The sequence below is a fragment of the Pteronotus mesoamericanus genome, unplaced genomic scaffold (assembly GCF_021234165.1).
Source record: "Pteronotus mesoamericanus isolate MK-2021 breed Mesoamerican mustached bat unplaced genomic scaffold, CSHL_Meso_final contig_2, whole genome shotgun sequence".
Classification (NCBI taxonomy): Eukaryota; Metazoa; Chordata; class Mammalia; order Chiroptera; family Mormoopidae; genus Pteronotus; species Pteronotus mesoamericanus.
Genome location: NW_026555084.1, coordinates 8,868,235 through 8,893,619, shown reverse-complemented (window position 1 = coordinate 8,893,619; position 25,385 = coordinate 8,868,235). Strand labels below are relative to the sequence as shown.

General features: G+C 42.2%; 1 long non-coding RNA gene across 1 annotated transcript in view; it reads left to right on the top strand.

Moving 5' to 3' along the window:
- The window catches only part of LOC129066507 (uncharacterized), a 129,029-nt gene that overhangs the window by 5,674 nt on the left and 97,970 nt on the right, over window positions 1–25,385 (top strand). The window contains exon 2 of the long non-coding RNA XR_008528703.1: window positions 24,185–24,284. This is a non-coding gene — a long non-coding RNA (uncharacterized LOC129066507). The remainder of the gene's footprint in view (window positions 1–24,184; window positions 24,285–25,385) is intronic.

Below are 25,385 nucleotides of genomic sequence, written 5' to 3'. Positions count from 1 at the left end.
TTAAAAGGATATAAAATATGGGAAATCAGTAAGTTAAAAGTAGAAGAAAAAATTTTAAATGACAATAAAGTGGGGACATAGGGTTAGGAGTGAGGCTAATAATGAATATGATACAGTACCACACATATTTGACAACTGGTCCTCCAGTAGAGCTTGAAGCTCATGGCATTGTTCTCAGTGCAGACAAGGAAACCCACTCAATTTACAGGGTCTGCAATGCCTGTGAGATAAACCAAATCCTTAGAAGTACAATTGCACCCCATCCTGTGACCGAACACCCTGTGTCCCTGGGTTCTTACCGAGAGAGCACTGTGTTACATAATGTCAAAGGCCTCAAGGGCTGCTTCCCCACCTGACGCTGAGATTCACGGCTCTGGTTCTCACAGCGGGGAGTATAAGTTCTCAAATTTTAATCATCTTTATTGATTTCTGTCACATCTACCTACTACATTAAAAATTAATATGTATTTCAAGTCTTTATTTGAATTTATTTAAAAATGATTTATTAAAGTATAATTAGCAAACAATATTAGTTTCAGGAGTGTGCGATTCAATATTTATATACCTTATGATACGATCACCACAAGGAGTCTAGTATCCATCTGTCACCATACACAGTTATTACACTGTTATCGACTCTATTTCCTGTGCTCTATATAACATTCCTGTGGCCTGTTTATTTTATAACTGGATGTTTGTCCTTTTTTATTCCCCTTCACCTTTTTCATCCATTCCTGACTTTAACCTAATATTTTTTTTAATGTAGATTTTACTTGGACTCACTTTTAAACAATTTCATCTTAAAAAGGTAGATGAGCTAGTTGTATTTTCCTAATGCCCTTTAAATTAAGTTTATAAGTATTGAAAGTCTATTATAACACATTTTTTCAGGTAGCCCCAGTGGTATGCAGGCTGCACCTTGGGAGACACTGGCTTGGGTGAAAAATCCGACATTTGAGTAACTGTGACCTCATTGCATCTTTCTCTCTTGTGAAGTACTATTGCCACCATCGGAAAACTGAGGTTAAAGAACTAATGCAAGGTTCATATTCACTGAGCCAAGATGGAACTCAAGTCTCCTGATAAAAGTCAAGTTTTAGCTTCTAGATGAAGGTGCCGAGGGTCTTTTCCCCAAGGTGACTGTTTGCCCCTCTGCTTCCTGCCAGAATACCGCACCCCTGCCTGGTCCATGGTGATGCCTACCTGTGGTTGTTGGAACCCAGTTGGCTGGAGCAAAGGGAGGAAGTTCACCAGACAGATGTGAAACCTAAAAGAGGAACTCGATCATCTGCTATGGACAGCTCTACCACTTTGTGCCCTGTGAATTTTTGGGAAGTTTTTCTGTGGCTCACCAACACTCATTAGGCAGGGCCACTTGTCCTGGGTTGGCTTTCTCCTCTGGTGGAAAGTACGGCTGGGAGATTCGGAATGGTTGTAGTTTGACTTTGATTCTTGGCAGGTTCTGTGAGCTTTTTTGGTAAGGCCTTAGCTGAAGTTTGTGGCTGAGGATTGCAGGGTTCCTCCTAATCTGGTGAACATTTTGAATTATAACTGGCAGTGACTTTTCGATGACAACTTGAGCAGGGACAGAATGGAGAAGCCATCTCCATCTTTCATGTGAATATGACTTGGGATGAATCACATTGACCTGGGGATCCATGGGTGTGATTTGTGTTCTTTCTGAGCCCTGAAGTGTTGCGTAAGCCGTCGTCTTCTGCTTCTGCTTCTGAACGAACGAATGGAAGTCATGTTTTCTGCTTCATTCTTCTTTAAAGAGATTTAAAAATCTCTTTATAATTTTCAAAATTCTATTATTTTAAAACTTTTTATTTTGAGATAATTGTAGGTTCACATGCATTTGTCCAGAATGCTACAGAAAAATCCTGTGCGCATTTTACCAGTTTCTCCACAGGTAACATTCCTAAAGAAATTTAAAAATTACTGAGTTATATATAATAAAATTCACTCTTTTATAGTATATACACATGATTTGATGAGCTTTAACAAATATATACAGCTGAGTAATTGCCATCACCCCAAAACATTCCTTCAGGCACCTTCAAAGTTAAGCCCCTCTCTCTGTTCCCAGCCCTTGGAAACTGCTGATCTATTCTCTGTTCTTATACTCTTGCCTTTTCTGCACTGTCTTTTAAATGGAATCATACAATATGTAGCCTTTTGTGTCTGTCTTTTTTTTTTTTTCCACTTAGCATAATGTTTTTGAGATTTATCCAGATTTTTTAATGTATCATTACTTTGGTCCTTATTGCTGAGTAGCGTTCCATTATATGCCACAATTTGTTTATCCACAAATTGATGGATATTTGCATCATTTTTAGTTTTTGGCTATTAGGAATAAAGATACTACAAACATTCTTGTATAAATCTTTGGGCGGACATATATCTTTATTTCTCCACTAAATTCCTTGGAGTAGGATCACTGGAATGTATGATAAAAGAGTATTAAACTTTATAAGAAAATACCAAACTTTTCCAAAGTGCTTGTATAATTTTTTCATTTCACCAGTAATGTATGGGAGTTGTAATTCCTTCATATCTTGGTCAACATTTGTTTTTTTCAGTTTTTCTGAGAATTTTAGACATTTTAGTGGTATCTTTTGTGCTTTCTTTTTTTTTTTTAAATGACCATCTTCTTTGGGAAGACATCTATTTGAATCTTCCCTGTCTTTTGATTGAATCATTTATCTTCATATTGTTCTAAAGGTTCTTTATATTTTTGGATATAAGTCCTTTATTAAATGTGTGATTTAAAAATCTTTTTTCCCAGTCTGTGGCTAATCTCTTTACTTTTTAAAAACACTGTCTCTCAAAGAGAATTTTCTTTTATTTTTATGAAGTTGAATTTATAAATTTTTTGTTTTGTGGCTTCTGCTTTTTGTGCCCTAATACATTTTTGTTTAATGCAAGTTCACAAAGATTTTTCCTATGTTTTCATTTAAAAGTTTTAAAACTCTTATGTTTAGGTCTACAATCAATTTGAATTAATTTTTGCATTTGTTAAGAACTAAGGGTTGAGGTTTGCAACTTTTTGCATATGAGTATTCAATTATTTCAGCATCATTTAGTGAAAAGACTGTTTTTCCCTATTAAATTATCTCGATTCTTTGTCTAAAATTAATTGACACTATATATGTGGGCCTGTTTTTGGGTTGTGTCTTCTGTTATGTTCCTCTGTATGTCTCTCCTTACACCAATATCATATTATCTTGATAACTGTAGCTTGATAGTAAATTTTAAAATCATTTATGTAAGTCCTTTAATTTTGTTATTTTTTTAAAGAATTGTTTTGGCTATTCTAACTTTGTTGTATATTTTAATGTAAATTTTAGAAGCATTGTGTCAATTTCTACAAGAAATAAGCCTGTTGAGATTTTGGTTGAGATTATATCAAATCTTACAGATCCATTTGAGGAGAATTATCTTTCTATTTAGGTATTTTTCTATTTTTCTCTGCAACGTTTGGTAGTTTTCAGCATATTTTGCACATATATGCAAAATATTGCTTATTTTGCACATATTTTGCAAAATAAGCTCTTGCACATATTTTGTAACATTTATTTCTAAATATTAATATTTGGATATTATTGAAAGTGGTATTACTTTATTTCAATTTGCAATAATTTGTTGATGTGTACAGAAATACAGTTGCATAGAAATACAAATATATTGGTCCTGTATCTTGCAATTGTGTTGAGCTTTATGAATACGTTGTAGTAGTTTTTAAAAATAGATTCCTTAGAATTTTGTTTGTAGACCATCATGTCATTAGCAAATAAAGGCAGTTTTTCCTTTGCAGTTTTGGTGCCTTTTTAAAATTTTCACTGAACACATTGCTAAGACCTCTAGTAAAATGTAGAATAGAGTTGGCGAAAGTCGATGCCGTTGCCTTGTTCCCAGCCTTTGGAGAGAGTCTTTTATCATTGACTATGATGCTAGCTGTAGGCTTTTTGTAGATGTCCTTTATCAGATTGAGGGAGTTCCTTTATGTTCCTAGTGGGCTGAGAAATTTTATCATGGATCAATGTTGACTTCAGTTGACTTTTTGTTCTGCGTTGGTTTAGATGATCATATGGCTTTTATATTTTACTCTGTTGACAGGATAAATTACATTGATCTGTTTTCTAAAGTCGAGCCAACATTGCACTCCTGTGATGACCACTTGGTCATCGTGTATTATCTTTTTTACTGGACTTGGTTTGTTAATATTTTGTCAAAGATTTGGGGGTTTTGGGTCATATATTTCCTGTAATGTTTTAATATCAAGTGAATGCTGACCTCATAAAATGAGTTGGGAAGTGTTTTTCCCTCTTTTAATTTCTGAAAGAGTACACATAGAATGGATATTATATTTTCTTTAAATGTTTGGTAGGATTCCCTAGTAAAGTCATCTGGAACTGGAGTTTTCTTTGTGGGAAGGATTTTAACTATAAATATAATCTCTTTAATAGCCATAAGGCCACCCAAGTTTTCCCTCTTCTTCAGTGAGCTTTAGTGAGAGATTTGTTTATTTCATCTAAGTTGTCAAATTTATTGTGTTGACAAAAGAATGCCCAGTCTATTAAAAAGTCTTTGAAGAGCTTATGTGAGCCAAATTTTGAGGACATGTTCTGAAGCAAAATCTCAACACTTGAGAAAATGCTCTGGAGAATGGCAGTTTTGCAGTTTATTTTTATATGTCAGAATAAAAGGAGGAGATGAAAGAAGGGTTCTATGAAATCCATTGTTGGTGAATTAAAGGGACAGGAGAAAGCAAAGCAGGAAAATCTCTGAGACTGGATGAAAAGCAAAATGGAGAGACACATACTTCTTTTACATTGGTGTGCACAGGACGGTTAACATTGACAGCACATAGAGATGGCATGTGGGGAACAAGGCAGCAGTGAGGGGTTCTGTGGTCTCCTGCTCTGGTGCCAGCAGGTCAACTTTTGAGGGGTCTGGAAAAGGAAATTACTGTGACATTCCAAAGTTATGTTATCCTAGATACACAAAGACAATAGCCAGCCTTCCTTAAGGTAAAGGTTGACCTTCATCAGTGAAGCTCCAGGCCTAGGACATGACTGCTCACCATGCCTTGCTTTTAGTTAGGAATTTCCATGGTCAGACCGTCCTGTGTAGTTACTTTCGGTTTCCGAGTTTGTAAGGCCTCTGCCATGGGGGTCCTCCCCTTAGCTTGTCAGGTAGTATGTGGCCTCTTTCTCGTCCGCAGTTGCCATAAAATTGTTTATAATGTTACCTTATCCTTTCTAATGTCTAAGGGATCTGCAGGGACAGTCCTTCTTTTATTCATAACATTGATAGATAGTCTGGGTCTCAGTCCTTTTTTCTTGATCAGTACACATAGAGGTTCATCCATTTTATTAACTTCCCAAACACCAGCTTTTGGTTTCATTTATTTTGCTTACTATATTTCTGTTTTTTATTTCAGTGTTTTCCCCCCTTATCTTCATTATTTCCTTCCTTTTACTTACTTGGCATTTAATTTGCTCTTGCTTCTCTAGTTGCATAAGGTGGAAACTTAGATAATTGATTTAGACCTTTGTTCTTTTCTAATATGAGCACTTAATGCTATCAATCTCTCTGTAAGTACTGCTTTATCTGGATCCTACAAAATTTTAAGGTTTATTGCCATTTTAATTTAGCTCAGAATATTTTCTAATTCCCCTTGTGATTTCTTCTTTGACCTGTGAGCTATTTAAAGGTGTGCTCTTTATTATCCAAATACTTGAGGATTTTCTTGATATCATTCTGTTGCTGATTTACAGTTAATTCCACTGTTGTCAGAGAAAATACCTTCTATGTTTTGAATCCTTTTAATTTTATTGAAATTAGCTTTATGGTCCAGAATATTATCTATCTTTTTGAATATTTTATGGACATTTGAAAAGAAAGTAAATTCTCTGAGTTCAGGTGTTCCATAAATTAGGTTGAGTTGGTTGATAGTGTTGTTGAAGTCTTCTATTTAATGATTTTTGTCTAGTTTTCCTATCAAATATTGACAATAGGAATATTCAAATCTCCAGGTATAATTGTTGATATGTCTATTTCACTTACTGGCCATTATTAATTCACATACTTCATTTGCACCATTCTCTCTTCTCCTTTTGGGACTGGGATTCCAGTTTCATGTATGTTGGGAAATTTGGTGTTGTTTCACAGCTCTTGGGTTTTGTCTTTTTGGGTTTTTTTTTTAACTGATTGTTTCTCTCATTTTATGTTTGTAGAATAGTTTCTATTGACCTATCTTCAATTTCATTTTTTTTTCCTGCTGTGTCCAGATTGTTGACAAGCACGTCTAAATAATTCTTTATCTCTGATTTTGTGTTTTTTGTATTTAACCTTTCCATCTGACTCTCTAAAAAATAGCTTTCATCTCTTTGCTGAAATTCCCCACTAAGCATACATTTTTGTCCACCGTTTAGTACCAGATCTTTTATCACATTCATAGTAGTAGTTACAATGTTCCTGTCTGGTAGTTCTAACATCTGGGTTATTTCTGGGTTTCATTCTGTTGCCTGTTTTATTTCTTGACAGGAGGGTATTTCTTTTTTCCTTTGTGTATTTTGTTTCTTTGTATATCTAGTTGTTTTTAATCAAAGGCTGAGCATTCTATGTAAAGGAACTGTAGAGACTGAGATAAATAGTGTATCATTCCCAGAATGGCATATGTGCCATGTACCTTGTAAGTATGTATGTGTAAAATGCTCATTGACCATCCAAAGTATGTATTATTCTTCTCTGTGTTTTAGAGCTAGGAAAACAGAGGGGAGGAGAGGACACTACAGCAAGTGGCAGTGCCAGGGATGAACTCAGATTTGAGTCCTGGCTGATCGTTTCCCTAACTGTAACATGGGATCTGGTGGCCCTGGGGAAATGGCACTGGAGTGACACAAGAGTGGACACTGGGAGACAGTCAGAGCTGCCCCAGAAGTGCAGGCATGGTGTTGGCTGCCCCCAGAGATCACTAACTCAGGTGCCCAGAATCATTTAAGTAAATACACATAGAGATAAGTATACCCATAAGGCTCAGTATGAAGGACAGACTAGGGAGTGAGGGGACTATGGTGAGTTGGTGGCACATGCTTCTTCCTGGAGGGACAGCCATGACTCAGTTCTAAGGCTGACCATGTCTGCTGCAAAAGCAAGATGAGTAGTACTACTAGTTCTTGTGATGTTTTGAGGGAAGCCAGAAATCTGATCTACCGAACATGAAAGATCCTGATTTCAGAGGCTGGCCTCAGGTATCCTTTAAACAACTGTTGGCGTAGACCACATTGTGAGGATTAAGCAAAACGTGTCCGTAGGCGGGGTCTGGCTCTCAGGCTGTGAGCCACGTGCTCCTGGCGGCAGCAGGGGACTGCCTGGGTACTGATGCAGCTGTGGACGTGGGGTTTTACTGTGCATGCTTTTGGCCAGAGGCTACGTGGTAAACTCAAGGGCATTTTCTCTCAGCAGGAAAACAGTCATGAGTTATACCCTTGGCTTCACCAGCCTCGAGGTAACAGGAGCTGTGAGCCCAAGTAGGCTCCTGAATAAGGCAGTGTGAGAGGCACTCCAGTGTGGTGGTTCATCGTCTGACTGGCGTCTTTGATTTTCCACTTACTAACAGGGTATATAATTTACTTTCTGTATCAGTTACTTATCCATAAAATAAGAATAATAATCTGATCTACTTCCAAGAGTGGCTGTGAGATTATAAAAGATAATAAATATTAAGGACTTGAAAAAATAGTCTGGCATTGGTAAGTGCTCTCTAAACAGCTTCATATTTCTTCCTTCCTGGTCTTTATTTGAGGCATATATCTGCTGCCTCTGATGCATTGGCCCCCTGGGAAAATGTTGCCCAGAGTCCTCAGGATGCCAAGGCTACATTTATTTGTTCATTAAGAAAATATTTATTGAGTGCCCATAATGTGCCAGGTTCTTTTCCTGGCATTGGAGAATTATCAACTGTAAACACAATAGAGAGGGAGCGTGCATTGTAGTGCACAAGACAGACAATAGTCATGAAAACAAGTAAATGAACGCAACAATTTTCAAGTGCTTACTGCTGTGAAGAACATCAAAATGGTGAGGGGACAGAGCACAAATGGAAGACTGGGTGCACAAGAAAGGCCACTCCGAGGAGGTGTCATTTGACCTGAGATTGGAATGACGAAGTATCCTTTCATTTAAGATTCTGAGGAGTGTTTCAGGCTAACGGCACAATAAATACAAGGACCTTGAGGCAGGAATAATCTTGGCTAGTTGAAGAATCGGGCAAAGGGTCAGAGTGTCTGGAGAACAGAGAATAAGTGGATAAGAGGAAAGAGATAGTAGACCAAGACGAAGATTTGGTTATATTGTACTTTAGGCTGTAGATGGGGTGACAAGACCTGATTGATGTTTCAAATGGATCAGTGCTGCTGTAGCATTGAAGATGAATTGGGGAGAAACAGGAAGGGGGGCAGAAAAGACAGCAGCCCCACGGTGGCTACCATGGAGAAGGTAGGGGAGGCAAGGGGAATGGCTTTCCCCAAATGTTTTTCTTTTTCCCTCCCCTCCCCTCCCCTCCCCTCCCCTCCCCTCCCCTCCTCTCCCTCCCTCCCTCCCTCCTCCTTTCCTTCCTTCCTTCCATCCCCTCATTCAGTAGCCCTTTCTAAGTGTCTGTTATGTGTCAGCAGTGTGTTAGGCAAGAGGAATACACTGATATTTGATATTGTCATGAGCTCTGCGACCATTGAGCTTTCAGTCAAAGTCCCTCTCTGCATCCTGGGTCCTCAAGCCGCGCTCTGTGCACACATGGTCTTTCATGAGCATTAATCCCGCAGTGGCTGGCCGCGGAACCGCCTGTGCCTTTGTGTGAGCTCTCCACTGGGCGAGTAACCATGTAGGGTTCTCTCCTCCCGTGGCGTTTCCCCAGCAACTTCCTACCTCCCTCAGCAAACAAAGGGATGTAGATGTGGGGATGCAAAATGGATATGGGGGGAGGGGGAGAAGGAGGCATCTGAACTCATCTGTCAGAGCTAGAACTTTGTTGAAGGCTTTACAGCTTTTTGTGCATACCAGGTAACAGAGGTCTGAACCTGCAGGAAATCACTGAGAGAGTTACAGGTCATAAAAATGACCTTTGTTTCTGGTCTGCTTTCAGTAAGGGCAGGCTTTTGTTTTATTAAGATAAATTTTTTTTTAAGATAGTGAAACAACATTGCTTAGTCTGGGGAACACTTCTTCAGATTCAATTCGCAACCACCAGCTCAAGTGTGAAATTCTGGGTGTAACCACATTTCTCAGATGGTGAAGAAAATGGACAATCTGCTTTCTTCAAATGAAACCAAACACCTAATAATGGTCTTTCACTATCTTAGTCAGAGATCTGTGCAAAGAACTCCCAGGAAAGTCTGCTGGGTGGACTAAACTTATCTTTGTCTTCTTTATAGAAAAGAAATGTCAATTACACTCTGTAATGGTGAGAGGAAAGCTTCATGTTACAAGAAAGCAACAGAGAGTAGAATAAAGTTTAGTTTAGTAGAATAAGGTTTTATATGTCAGGAATCTATTCATTTGGAGTGAACAAAGATTGGAGAATTCTGGTAAAAGGACAGGTGAAAATCAGCTTGAATCAGTTCCATAAATTTTTTTCATGGCAATGGAATCTTTATTTCAGAATATTATTCAGAGACCCAATATGCACAAGAATGAAGATAGATGTTTTGAAGATGGGGTGGTAAGTAGGGCTCTGCCTGTGGCCACCCACCCCAGTCTTCCCACCCCTGGAAAGTTCCAGAGCCTTCATTCTTTAAGGAACCCAGTTGGAGCCCTCTTGATTAAAACTATGATAGAGAACAAAAGGACGTATTAATGTATTTCCTCTCAAGTTAAATTACATTTATGGTATATAAAATTCTAGAAATTTTGCTACAATTTACACACATAGCATTACACATGATCCCATGAAATGAGGAGTATTACACCTGTTGTCAAAATGAGGAAACGGAGATTCAAGGTAGCTTGATTGTGTGCCCAAAATTGTGTATTTACTAAGTGGTAACTCTTGGCTTCAAACTCAGGGCTGACATAAAAGCTGCTTCTTTTGACCAACAAACTCTACTGTCTCTGTCTCTTTGACAGATTTCTTCAATGCTCATAAAGAGCAGAAGTGTCAAGGGATGTTTACAGAAAGGAAAGAGGGAGGAGGAGGGAAGGAGGAAGAAAACAAAGTGTGGAGGAGGCAGAGGCAGAGGGAAGACTTGGGTGAATGACAAAGAGGAAATAAGTGTAAAATGATAAAAACCCAAGGAACCAACTGCTAAGAAAGGAAACTCCATGGGAAATCCAAAGAAAGATAATACCCTGAGGAGAAAGAGGAGGAGGTGGGGCTGAGATGTAAAATCACTGCTTACTAGGGACTGAAATGCCAAGATTTCAGCTAGAACCAGAACCTCTGGTTTCTATTGTGATCTGATGAGTCATTCGAAGCCAGGTTAATGTTCACCAACTAACAGATTGGACCAGGAGACTAACCCAGGACACAGGAGTCTGTAAGTGGCCTGGCCAACTGGAGCTTGGCAGTCTTTTGGGGCACCAGGCTCATGAGGCCATACGGTGCCCATCCCCTGGATGGTGGCTTTCCACGATGTCAGCAATCATTTTGCTCCCATTGACTGACATTTTAGCTAGGTTTCTGGGGTGACTGGGGTCTCTGGACCAACAGTGAAATAGTTAACCCAGGGGACAACCCAGAAACCAAGAATCAGGCTGTGGGATGTATTCTCTAAAAGAATAAAACAAGGAAAACAAACCAGTGAGAAAGTGTTTGGCTTGTGGCGACTGGTCTCCATCATTGGCTGATTCATTTGTGCAGAATCAGTTGCCAACATGAGTAGTATCAACACCATGGTCTTGGGTAGAGTTGGTGGCATAAGTCCTACTGGATAAGTGGGTGACAGCTGGAGTGGAAGCACCTGCCCCAGTTGATGAGGGGCAGATGACTTCCTGATTCTTTACCTCCAATCACTTCTCCAAAGCACCCTGGTCACGTTTGTTTCTTACCTACTTCTTTGGATAAGGGATGTGGAGTTACCAGGCAGGAGCGTTCCAAAGCTTCGTGAGTCTCCTGGGAAGGAAAGGAAAGAAACATTCATTGAAGGCCTTCTATGTCCCAGGCAATTCACTTTGCATTCTCAGGTCAGATTTTCCCCAAACTCTACCATAGGCAGTATTAGGCCCATTTGATAGAACACATTCAGAGATTTCTGAGATTTGGAGAAATTGTGTTGGTTGTCCAATCCTTTTCCACTCTTTTTTGTGTCTCTTTTCTCTTTAGGTGCCCTGTACAGCTTGTGGTAAACCTTTTAGATGCTTAGCCTCTACCAACGTGCACCAGGATAGGTAACAAAATGCGGGAGAGCAGCCCTGGTGGGCCACACCACGGCCTTGGGCGGGGCTGGGGAAAGAGCAACAGGGAGGGGAGGCTGGTTAAGTGGGCAGTCCATGCACACATTCCGATGTGAGGGAAACACGCCGCTGTACCAGTTTAATGTTCAGTCCTTGCCTGTCACCAGAACTAGCACATTCTTTGTCCCTTCTCTCCAGGTTTTGCTTTCCCTTGGTAGGGGTGGATGGTGGCAATGAGCTAATCAGATGAGCTAACCTCTGCTGATGGGTAAATTAGCTAAAGGGCCACTCCTCCCATGACGTAATGCCATGCTTGGGTTAGATACATCCCTCCTGATATTGACCCCGGCGGGGGTCGGGGGGACCGACAGACAGTGGGAATTTGCTCTTCGCTGCCAGCATTCCTGCAGCTACACCCTCGGGGCGGCCTCTGGCACACGGCTGGACGGGACTGCAGTGGGGCCCAGCCTTGCTTCCCTCCAGTGGTGGCATCAGCATAACATGGCCAGAGTCGAATGATTGGACTAAAAGGTCTGGGTTCTATATTATGTGCTGGCCCCATGGGGAGTGGGAAGGTGGAGGAGCATGACAAGCTTGAAGTCATTTAATAATATTTTAGTTAATAACATTTGAAATCCCTAATAAGCGTATACTTTTTTCAACGTTAAAGAATATATTTGTTGTGAAAAGGAAGAAACCTGGGAAGGTATAAAGAGTAAAAAGTCCCTGTACCTCCTAACTTGAAGTCTATTTCCATCAAGAAATTAACTACTGTTAACTTCCTGTCAGTATTTAAATTAAGGAAGACCAATAGCTTGAATATCCTATCCTCAGAGAAACAACAAACAAAACATCAAACAAACTTGATCATCTCTCCCTTCTTCTACCCCCCAGGGCTACAAATTACAAGACCATGGCCTTGTTTTCATGTATTTTGTTTTCCCTACTTACGGCTTTCTCTCTCCACTGCTCTAGAACCCCACTTTACTCTCACCTTTTCCATTTCAGAAAATGCCTTAAAAAACAAAACAAAACAAAACAAAACAACAACAGTGGCTTATACTTGAGTGCAGAAAAGATTGTAATGAATATAAAATGTGGGACCTGGAAGGAATTTTCCAAAATTGTGGAAGCTGAATCCCCAGAAAAATGCATACATGCACTGTCTTGGGTTGGTACAATGTTTCACTGTTTACAAAACGTCTTTCCTGCCCGTCATTGTACATGAGCTTCTTAGCAGCTCTTCATGGAGTGGTTGGCGGTCGATCCCCACTGTTCGATGAGGAAACCAGGGTTCCCAGAGCTTGACTTCCCTAACTGCCAGTGCACGCACTGTCCTCCGGGCATGAGCATGGCAAGCTGCACCCCTCACTGGCATTAGCAGTCTTGTGGAGGGATCTCAGGTGTGATCAAGAGAGGGTGGAGATGTAAGGTAATTCCTCAAAATGCAATACTTGGGAGGCTGGCTGTGTTGCATAAGCTGGCAGCTAGCCTTGGCTCAGGTACTCTGCTGACTTCACTTTCCAGGTTTAATTTGGCTCCTGCCTTGGGCTTCCCAGGCATGTGAATGGCACCACCATTGCTTGAAGCAGAGGACCAAGTGGAACTACTGGCTTTCAGCCAAGTTTAGCTCAACAATTAAACCTCTCTGAGTCCTAACTTTCGCACCTTAAAAATGGACTTAATAACACCTAGCTGTAGTGACTAAATTCTATAGGACTGTTAAGCTAAATGGGAAAGTGTATGTCAATGGCTTAGAGCTGTGACAAGTAGAGCGTCCGTGTCCAACCAATGTCAGCTGTGATAGTGAGCGCAGTGGATGGTGATGATCCAGATCCTGCGACCAGGCTGCCTGGGTTTGTGTGTCACTTCTAGCAGTTTCTGCTCAGCCATGAGCACGTTGCTGTGATTCAGTTTCTTCAGTGATGAAATGGCAGGTTGAGAGAAGGTGCCTCTTTGAATAGCTATCACGTTGAGATGATCCGTGCAGACTGCATAACACAGTGTGTCGCGTATCATGGGCACTCAGGGAATGCCACTCCTCGTGATCACGGAGGCACCGATGAGTGAGGCTCAGTCAGACAGGCTTCCCATGCAAGTGGTATCTGGGTTGGGCTCTGGCAGGTGTAAAGCGGGGAGCCTGGCGAAGAAGGTGGGGAGGGGGCCGCAAGCAGAGCCGCCCAGAGGTGTGAAAGCACAGGGTGGGCTCTCACAGCTAATGAAGTGTCTGGGGTGTTTGGGTCCCAAGTTCAAGGTGGGACGTGGGACAAGTTGAGGTGGGGTGGAAGGCAGTGTTTGGGAGCTGAGGAACTTGAAGGCCATCATGCGGAGCCAAGAGCCCTGGGGGAGTGGGGCCTGCTGCCCCGTCTTGGGGCTGGTGTCTGAAGGTGACCGTATTCACAGACAAGGAACCAGCGGGTTTAAACAAGTCATGGTTTATTGGCATCTGCCAACCTCTACCTGCTAACCAAAGGCACAAGGCTTAAACTCTGGCTGGCTCCTCTGGGAATAGGCCATTAATCAGCTAATGACTTCCACTTTGGCAGGGAGGGAAATGCTAATAGCTGGAGGCTGATCTTATGATTAGAAGAAAGGAAAGCTGTTGTAAGTTCTCACAGGGATGCAAATACAAGTTGACTTTAGGTTTCCAACAGGGCTTTATTACCCATTTTCAGAAAGGAACAAATTTGTTTATCAGGTTCCCCTAGAAATTAAGTTGTTGAGGCTGCCAGAGAGGTAAGTTCTGAGGTGGGTGGAGATGGGGGAGGCGCTGAGGCTGGTACACTGGAGTTAAGAGACCTGGGGACAGCAGAGAGGTGGCTGGTTCCTCATCAGGGAAGCTGAGTAGAAAGAGCACTTGACCTGTGAGTTTTAGAGTCTTGGGGGCCGGTCTCACCATAGCTCCTAGGTTCTAAGAAACAGTGAACAGTGTTCTACAGAACAGGGATAATAACACTTGCTTGATTGGCATGACTGGGCTGTTTGATGATCAAGTGTGAAAGCATATGTCTACGGAGACACTTCTAAGGTGCACCTAGAATAAAATCCAGCTCAGCCCCCATCAGTCAGACCTTCTGAAAGATAACAGAACACACTCCAGTCTCCTTCCTAACTTTAGTCCGTTGACACATGTTCCCATTTCTGCCAGGTCATTCTTTGGTCATCTCTTCTCATGGTTTTTCTGCCTCATCTCAACTTCTATGCCACTTCCTTAGAAAGGCCCTTCCTGATTTATTAAAAACGTGCCCCTCCTTCTAAGCCTCCACTGCCCGAGAGAATCAGTGGTTAAGGACCCAGGCTCCGAAGCAGGATTTCTTGGGTTGACGTTCCTCTCTGACGCAGACTAGCTGTTTGACCTTGGGCAATCACCTAATCTCTCTGTGCCTCAGTTTCCACATCAATAAGATAGAATATAGTATTACCTGCCTCACAAAGTGGTGGGGACAAAGGATGACTTGAAAAGATGTCAGCTATTGAAACTGTTAGAGCACTCTATTTCTTGTCTAGCACTAAGCATGTCTGTTATTAATTCATTTGTATGTACGTTTACTACCCAGCACCCACTCACTTCTATCATAGGACCGCCACGAGGGCGGTGACACTGTCTTTCTCATCCGTTCTCATGCACCACATGCACAGCACAGCACCCCGCACCTAGTGGGTGCTCAGGAAATAGTTGTTGGATAAGGAGTACACTGAGTGAGTATTTCCCAGAACCGAGCTCTGAGGGTGCCTGAGGCAGTCGGGGGACCAGGAGAGGAGCCTGTCAGCTGGCTGTGCTTTGCATTCACTCTGTGCTGTGTAGAGCTTTCACTTACGTAATGAACCAGCAGTGAAACCCCAGATACCTTGAGTGCTTCCCCTCCAGCCAGCCCAGTATTTGACCACAAAAAAGAGGAAGAAAAAAATAAGAAAAAGATGAGCTCTAAACTGCATGCTCCTTGGGACAGAAAAATGAGCTGTCTTTTTCCCAGAGCCACGTGAGCACTGCAGCAGACTGGGGGCATGTGTTCCCGGGCCCCAGAGTGACCAAGTAATGGGGAATCAAAGGCCCCGGTCCAGGTGTCAGTGGTCAGGACTTGTTCTACCTCTGCCCTGACCTGCTGGGCAACCTTCCTCAAGTCACTTTACCTCTCTGGGTCTCTTCAGCGTCCTCATCTGCAAATTGAGGCGATTGGATTAGATGATTTAAGTAGAGTGCCAGACAGTTTTCGTTTTGCCTACAAGTCTGCTGTGATGATTAATAATGACCTCTTTCATTCGGTAAGGGACCCGTACTGGATGATGAATTATACGATTTGTTTGATTCAGGTCTCTTCTAGTTATCATATTTTGTCTTAAAATTTTTTTTTTTGTGACTGCTCCTGCCTCTGCCCCGTGCCAGATCCAGGCTCAGACCGGCTTCATGCCCTGAGATGCTGACCTCCAGTCAAAGAAAGTGCCACTAGTAGGCACCTGTTCTCCGGCTTGCAGCAGGGTTTGGTGATGGGAGGCGTCAGCAGCATGGGAAAAGAGAGAAGCAGGAGCACTAATCCCCTGCTGGCCCTTTCACTGCAGCCTTGTCAGTGGCCACTTTATACACCCACAACTTCACTGGGCAGGGCTCCGGGAAGGTTACTTCCTCCTGGCTCCTTCAGGCCCAAGCATGGAAGTGGCTTCCCTGGGTGCATTACTGCTCCCAGCTGCTCTCTCAGGTCTGCCCACACTTCTCTTTGTAGTCCCTTCATCCAGCCCTCTTCAGCTAAGTTTTAGGTGTCTGCCTCTTTCCTGCCACACTTGAACAAATACAGGGCCTCTGATGTGGGAGGACCTTAACCTGAAAGCAGACAGCGCTATTGATGTGTCCTGGGCTTCTAGGACTTTAGGAGGGCTGTGGGCTGGCTTGGGGTATAACTGGTAGCATGAGCGGAGGGGACGGGGCATGCTGCTGGCCTTCGGTCCAAATGCCTGTAGGAGCTGCTGTAGCAGCATGAAAATAAGACTAGGAAACTTACAGAACTTGCTTGCACGTAATAGGCATTAGAGAAATGTGCATCAAATAGAGTCTCACCCCCCTCAATTTTATTATAAACATTTTGAGACTACAGAAAGTTGAAAGGCTTGTACAGTGACTGTCCATGTACTCACCATCTAGATTCCACAAGAAACATTTTGCTATACTTGCCTTACCACATGTCCGTCTAACCATTTAATCCTCTATCCATCTACCGATACATCTTATTTTTAAAATATATTTTAAAGTAAATTGCAAACGTCATTATACTTTTCTTCCAAACACTTCAGTAAAATAGTAAGATCTTTTTTTTTCATGGCAGAAACAATTGAAGCAAATTTTCAAACTTTCTGACAATACAATGTATATAAAGTGAAGAGAAGATCTCTCCTTCTCCTCTATCTCTGTTCTTGTTCCCCAGGCGTAAGTGCTGATGAGCAGCTTCAAATATTCATACAGACATAAATATCTGGTATTTTACAAAGCTAGAATTAATAGTATACTGGATGTTTCACAACTTGCTTTTAAAAAATCAAGTATATCATGAAGTAATTCTTTCCTGTCAATAATTATAGTTTATCTTAACTCTTTTCAATGGCTGTAGGATTTTTATATTATATAATGTCATTCTTTTAACCATTTATCGAGGGTGGACATTTATACTGTTTCCATTTTTTTTTTTTTTTTGATAAACAGTGCTGTAGTGAAGATACATATTGCTTCATTCAACAAATATTTACTAAGCACCTTCTATATGTCAGCATGGTTCTGTGCTCTGGGAATACAGGGAAATAAGACAGATAAGATCTCTATGTGGAAATTTCATTCTTGTGAGAAAGATAGTAATAAACCAGAAAACAAGAGTAGCAAAATAAATTTTAGCTGGTTATAAAGAACAATGTAATCCATGATGCTGCTTTGCAAAGGATGGCCTGGGAAGGCCTCTCTGAGAAGGTCACACCTGAACTGAGACTTGATTGATGAGAAGCAGTCAGCTATGCCAAGTCATTAGGGAGCAAATGCAAAGGCCCTGAGGTGGGAACAGGCTTGGTGTGCTTGAAGGCTAGAAGCAGAGTCAGCATGACTGAAGTAGAACAAATGGTTGGAAGTGAGGTTAGAAACATAGCCAGGGCCAGACCATACAGGGCCACGGAGTTTGAATGTTATTCCTAGTGCATATGTCATATTTATTTTAATTACCGGGAAGTCATAGAATAAAACTAGCTCCATCTGACCTGTGTGGAATAGAATGTGAACTAAAAATGTCATGTATCTGCTTAGCTGCAGCAAGGGAGGCTGTGTGGCATCCTGTAAAGACAGTGGACGTTGGAGTCAGGGAGGCCTGTGTAACAAGCTCCATTGTTACACATCCAAAAGAAGTAAAAGTAAAGTCTTGAGTGTTTGTACATCTATGTTCATAACAGCATTATTCACAGTAGTCAAAAAATAGAAGGCAACCCACTATCTGTTGATGGATGAGTGGATAAATAAAATGTGGTATGTACATACAATGGAATATTGTTCAGCCTTGAAGAGGAAAAGAATTCTGACACATTCTACAACATGAATGAGCTTTGAGGACATTATGCTAAATGCAGAGTCAGGCACAAAAAGACAAATACCATATAGTTCCACTACATAGTGGAATGGTGGTTGCCAAGGGCTGGAGAGAGGGAAGGAATGGAAGATTGTTTAATGGGTATAGAATTTCAGTTTTGTAAGATGAAAAGAATTCTGGGAGATCGCTTATACAGTAATGTGAGTGTACTTAACTCTACTGAATTATACACTTAAAAATGGCTACATTGGTAAATTTCATGTTATATGTATTTTACTATAATTTAAAAATTTTAAAACTTTTAGTTCTGTCACTTAGGGCAGTGCAACTTGGCCAGTTAGTCTCTCTGAGCTTAAGCTTTCACATATGAAAAAGGGAGACAGTAATAATCTCCTAGTTCTTGCAAAGACAAGGTCAGATGCTCTCTGATTCCAGTCTTCTGTTGCAGAATTTGGAATCTCAGGCTTCCCAGCCTTCCCAGGCGACTGAAAGGCCCTTTCAGTGAATTCCAACAGAATTGCCCTTAGACCTAATACATAGCAGATGCTCAACGCACATTTGTTGACTGCCTGGCTGACCGAATCTACCCGTCCGTGGACATGATCTAGAAGGAGCCGTATGTGTAGGCAGCTATGTTCTGATACATAGTTGGTATTCCATAAATATTATATTTATGGAACAGGTCAATGAACAAAGTAGATGACACATCTGGTCATGATTATATAACAATCTGCCTGTTCTGGAATATATAAGATTTTTTCGCATCTAGTACTACACGAGTTGCTTCAGAAAACAAACTTAACTGAAAGCCCTGCTGACTGAGTCTCATGTAAGCATCTATGTTAGTTTTCTGTTGCTAAAAAATAAATATAATGGTTCAAACAACAAATGTATTGCCTTTCATTGTTGTAGGGTACACTTCTGACAACAGGTGTCACAGGGCTAAAATCAAGGTGTCAGCAAGGGCTGCGTATATTACTTGAGGTTCTAGGGAAGGATCTGTTTCTGTGCACATTTTGGCTGTTTGCAAAATTCAGTCTCTTGTGGTTGTAGGACTGAGATCCTGTTTCCATGCTGGCTGTCACGGAAGGCCATTCCCAGCTTCTAGAAGCCTCCCTGTTCCTTGTCGCCACTTCCTCCGTCTTCTAAGTCAGCAGCTTTCTTCCCTCTCATCTCTCCATTCCATCAGGGAAAGGTTCTTCACTTTAAGTGAGTCGAGTAATTAGACCGGGCTAACCTGGACAATCCAGGCCACTCTCCCCATCTCACGGTCCTTCATTGTAACCCCACACACAAAGTCCCCGGTAAAGACTGGACAGCCTCTTTAAAGCATGAGTGTCTTTGAAGGGTTAGTGCTCTATCTATCACAGCATCCATTATCACCTTAGAATAAATTGGTTTTTTTAGAGCAGATAGTTGTTTCCCAGTAAAGGGCTTTGGGAATTGAGGCCAATGAAAGGGAAGCTTGGACGAAGGGAGGCGAGATGAGGCACTGGGGACACAGGTGTTGGCAGCACGGGAGGGAATGCTACAGCAGCAAAAGGTACCCGCCTTCATGGAGCCCAGGTCTCTAGAAGAGATATTCCCCAACGCCAAGAAAGTTAACTTTGTGTGTCTTACAGTTTCTCTTAAGATCGGTTTTGTCAAGGATAAAGCGATCTTCCCCTGCCATGAATAATTGTAATACCTAGCCCCTTGATTTTCATCAGTTGATTGGTGGGTTCATTGCTGCTGATAATTGACGGATGTCTTTGCTGGCTTGGTGAAGCTTCCAGGTGTTATCAGAGCAGGTGTTACTTCCAGCTCACCCAGCACCAGCACCTGGCATTGGCTGGCATGCTGTCGTCAGCTCCTATAGCAGATTCAACCACCAATCAGGTTTCTAGCAGTGTCGACGCAGAACTTTAGGTCACTTCCTGAGCTTCCTCTCGAGTCTAGTAAGTTACGTTTCTAAGAAGCCATCTGTTTTAAGCCATTTTCTTTTTCTTTCGTTCTCTTTGCCATCTCTCTTCCTCCCCATCTCTCTTTTCTTTCTCTCTCCTCTCTAGTGTTCTGATGTTTTAGGATAAAAATAATGAAAAGGAGTTATACCAGTTTAACTCAGGGAATAACCCAAAGGAGTAAGCAGGATGGTAAGCTCACTGCTCTAACCTTTCCAGTAAGGGAATGTTTTTTTTTTCCCTCTGGTTTTCTTTGGGGAAATGAGGCAACAAGAGGCTGAAGTCCCACTGCTTTGGGGGTGGGATGGGGTGGGGTGGGGTGGGGCAACCTGCTGCCTGTTGATGTAATAAAAACTAAGATGAGAGGGAGGAAGGAATGTCCACTGCTGAGGCCACCAGGATTATGTACAGGTTTCAGGTAAATCATGGTTGCAGTTCTTCCGGGTGTCATCCCTACAGGGCGATGGTAGGGAGACTCTTGCCCAAGGTTTGCTGTGAGAGCAGGGGCGTGTTGGGCTTGGGCCTTCTCGAAGCCACAGTGGAAAGCCAAAGTCCCATCCCGTGCTAGTAGAGGTCATAGCTCTTGGGAACTGGGATTGCAACACAGAGGAAACTCCCCCTTCCTGCCTCTGACCACACCCTTGCTTCTCTCACACCCGGGCTTCCCAGTCACGCCAGTCATGCCAATGGGGGCAGCTCTGGAAGGGCCTTTGGGAAAGGGGTTAGTGAGGTTGAAATCAGTGGCGTGGTATCACCAAGAAGACTCCTTGGGAAACCCAACAGGAAAAAGTTAGTTGGGCCAAGAAAAACCACCAGGCCTTTCTTTTGACTTGAGGCATTGCCTACATTTGAATAATAATAACTAAATTAAGAGTAACAATTGTAATGTGACTGTTGAGTGACTGCTGAGCCACGGTGATGTGCTAATCACATTTTATAGGGATTAGCTTTCGTTATTATACTAACTCTGCAAGGTAGACATTTTCTCTAGACAGTAAGACGTTCAAATTAAGGAGAGACGTTAGGAGAACTGTGAGAGGCCACAGAGCTTGTGTGGTGGGGCTGAGATCCAAGTTCAGGTTCATTGATTTTAAAGCCTTCCCTCCTTTCTTCCTTCCCTTTCCTTCCCCTCCCTCCCTCCCTTCCCTCCTTCCTCTTCTATTTTCTTTCTGTCATGCTTGCTTCATGTCTTTTTAAAAAAACATAAAATGTCACACACTCAGTGGAAGTCCCTTTGTGTCCCTCCTACCCAGATGGAGTCTGTCAGCTGAGGTGAGCGAGCGAGTGTCCCTCCCATCCATCCTTACGTGTGTCCATGGTTATGAAGGGTATGGAGCATTGTTTGGTTTAAAAATTTAGATATATGAAAAAGGGCTAAAAGTATTCATTAATAGAAAGAAATGCAAATGGATGTTAACTACAAGAAAAGATTTACCAAAGGGATTCATCAAAAGGGCAATGCAAGTTGAAATCACATTTAGACACCATTTTTTTTTAAAACTGTCAAATTGGTCAGTAGTCAGGATTTAGACAGTGTGTAGAAGAGGCTATGGGGAGAGAGGCACTCAGACTTCGATTGTGGGTGAGTAAATTGGTGTAATCTCTGTATAGGGCAATTTGGCAGCCTTTACCAAAGACACAAATGTGTGACATTACAAAAGGAATTTCATTTCTGGGAATTTGTATATAGGTATATTTGTATATATTCATTAGCACATGTGTTCAAGGTTATTCACTGAAGTATTGCTTGTAAAAAAAGGCCTGAAACAATTCACACAATGATCAATAGGAGGCTGGTTGAATAAATTATGTTACATCTCTATAATGGAATCCTCTGTAGTTATAAAGAAGAATGAAGGCACTCTCTATGCTACTATGGAAATTTTTCCAATGCATATTAAGTGGGAAAAAATCAAAGTGCAGAAGAATATGTATTGTATGCTCCCTTTTGTGTAGCAAAGGAGAAAATAAGCCCATGTATCTCTTTTTGTTTATATGTGCACACAGAAACTCTGAAAGTTTACATGTAAAACTAATAACAGTGTGCATGTGGTAGGAAAGGGGTAGGATGAGGGAAAGGAATAAGAATTTTAAATTTATTTCTTAAAATTTTTTTGAACTATGTGGGTAGACTTTGTTACCTATTCTAAAAATTAAATTAAAAAGTTAGAGTGAGATTACACAGTACAAATCATTCTGCAACTAATCTTTTCCAATCTGGTTTATGTTTTCAAGGCCTGTGCACGTGGTCATGACCTTGATCTTTCCTTTAATTATGCTGCCTTGAAATGTAGAATCTGGTGGCTGGAAAAGCTCCTGGAGATCACCTACCTCCTTACTTTTATATTACAGAAAAGAAAAATGAAGGTGCAGAAGTGACAAGTGGCTTGCCCAAGGTGGCCCTGCAGGTCAATGACAATATTGGGGTTGGCCTGAGATCTGTCAACCCCGACTGAGTGTCTGGGGCTACCTGTCTCCCCACTCCTAGGGCCAAAGACACCTCCTAATTCTTACTAAGAAGTGAGCAACTTTATGTGTTATCCTTTACTAGGGATGTTTGCCTGTTAAAAACAAAACAAAGAGGCCTGGCTGGTGTGGCCGGGTTGGTTGGAGTGTCATCCCGTACACCGAAATGTTGTGGGTTTGACCCTCCGCCTGGGCGCGTACGGGAGGCAACTGGTTGGTGTGTTTTTCTCATATCCGTGTTTCTCTCTCTTTCTCACAAAAGCAATGAAAAAATGTCCCAGGGTAAGGATAAAAAACAATCCAAATAAACAAAACCAACCCCCCCCAAAGATAAACACCACCAAACAGCAAACTGAGTGGTCACCCATTTATGCAACAGGGATCGTCCCCATCTCAGAAGTCAGAGAGCAATGCTTTGGGAGGAGGGAAACGGTGGGGTGGCGGATGCTAATGGTGAAGTCTGTAGCCAGGGATGAACTGAACTTTGTAGTATCTTCTGTCCCCTTTCCTCCTCTTAGTTAAATGAACAAATAAATAAAAGGAAAAGAAAAAAAGACAAACCCCAGAACTAAACAATTAGGCCATCGCTCATTCACTTACAAGATTAGTTCTACCTTCAGCTCTGGAAGAAACTAGCTTGTGGTTTGAATTGGTGATAGCATTTTTGTGAATATCGTTAAAATAACAAAATGTTATTAGACTCTTTGTTGCCATCAAGACCGTCAGGGCACCAATAAGCTCTCCCCCACAGGGACTGAGATCTTTGCCGGTCACCTCCTCTGGTCCATCCCTCTGCCATCAGGCAGGACCCGATCATCCATCCTGGTAGGAGAGGACCTTTTAGGATTTATCTTGTTAACAGACTCCAGCCCTTCTGGAGTTCTTATAGTCAGGCTCTGTGTCAGAAATGACGAGAATACAAAAGCCCTAAAATACGTGCTTTCATCTTAAATTAAATAGAATAGATGGCTGTTCCTTAAAATTTTATACCAGAATAACCATGAGGGATCAGCAACACTGTGAAGAGGCCCTTCCCAAATTTGGGATTTTGACCGTATTTGAGATTTTAACTTAAAATTTCATGCAAATGCTGGATTCCATGCCATAATATAGACATGTTTGTTTTAATGTCCACATTTATATTCTATTAACCATCTCCCCCATCCCCGCTACCCCAGGCTTCCAGTAAAATTGATGCTCTAAGAAGATATGTCATGTTGACCTATTGCTTTAGGTATCTTCTGTATAGATCTCAGCCTGGATCTTTTTGTACTCAAGTTTGAGAAGCAGGAGTTGGCAAACTTTCTTTGTAAAGGGCCAGACAGTAAATATTTAGGGCCATGCTATTTTTGTTACAAGTACTCAGCCCTGCCTTTGTAGCACTGTAATCAAAGCAGCCATAGACAAGACATAAATGAACTGACATGGCTGTGTTCCATTAAAACTTTATTTACAAAAACAGATTTGGCCCATGGCCTAGATTTGGTCTGTAGGCTGTAGTTTACCAACTTCTGCCATACACAATAAATGCCCAAGAGTTTATAAAAGGGAACTGTTTTCAGCTGGGACAAATAAGGAAGAGTGGGAGTAGAAATTCCATTGATCATTGAAGGCTGCATAGTATTTCAAAGAGCAGAGAGGAAATGACAGCATTATTAGTGGAGGACCTGTGTAAGAAAAAACATATATTTTTAGGTTTATGTGTAGGTGGGTGACAGGGAGGACAGGAAGTAGATCTGTTGGGCTGGAGGAGGGAACTCATGTCTCAGAGAAGCATTCTAAAACATCAGGCCCGGAAGGGACTTTGCTCATCATTTGCTTCTCATTGTACAGATGGAGAAATTAAGGTGAAGACTGATCTCAGATCTGGAAAGAGGCTGAGGTGTGGAAAGCCATGAATACCAGGCTAAGGGGTCTCAGCTCTGCTGTGCAGGTCAGTGATGTTCCGACATTTCATCACTTGAATGCTTATTTTTTTCTACATGCCATGTGACAAGATGTCCCAAAAGGAGTTCTTTGGGATGGAGTTACTTGCCATCCTCTGTACACCATTGTAAAATAGCACCATGGAGGTGGCGATAAGGCAAATGTGGAGCAATCACCTGGACAAGTGCCCAGGATCCAGAGCTTTAGCTTCTCACATTGCCGTCACGTTGCCCTGCAAGCCCAGACAGAACCCTGAGCTCCCCGTTGGTTACATAAGCAGCACTCACCTGCGTCTCTCCATCAGAACCAGCCGTCTGTCCCTTTCCCACTTCTCTGCCTCCTCTCACTGCCATCATCAAAGTCACAAATGCGCTGAGGACACTGGAGTGAGAGGTGCCAAACCCTGTGTGCCCCAGACGTTCATTCCTTGACTTGTTCTCTACTCATTACTGAGCACTTCTCGTGACCTGGGTGCGGAGGCTACACAGTGAAGAAGGCAAGCAGGCTGCTGCCCTGCGGGGCTCACAGTCAAGGTGTGTGTGTGGGAGATGGAAGGAAAGCACAAGTAACAAATAACAGAGTTTCAGGTGGAGGCGAATGCTGCGAGCAAAACTGAGAAAGATATTGTGACAGCGACTAGAGGGGCTCTTCCAGCTGGTCTGGCAGGGGAGACCTCTTTGAGGAGAGAACTGAAGGCTGGCTGAGCATCCGGGGCCGAGGGATGAGCAAGGGGGAGGGGCACTGAGTGTTCTGTGCCTGAGGGGCAGAGAGAAGGCGTGTGTGTCTGCCGGGTGGTGGGGGAGGGCAAGATGGACAGTAGACGAAGAGAAAGAGGTAGGTAATATAAATTGATGAGCTTGAACCTGGTCTATTAAATGACAGCCTGGTTTGCATTGTTAAAAAAGCATACAGGCTATTACCTGAAGGATGGCTTGGAAGGATTATGAGTAGAAGTAAGGCAACTGACAAGGCTAGTCCGGGGGGAGATCATGGTGGTGCGGATCAGACAGCAGCAGTGCAGACTGAGAGAAGTGGCTGAATTCGGACATCCTTTGGAAGCAGAAGAAACAGGACCTGTGGAGCAGCTGGACATGGGGGTTCAGGGTGG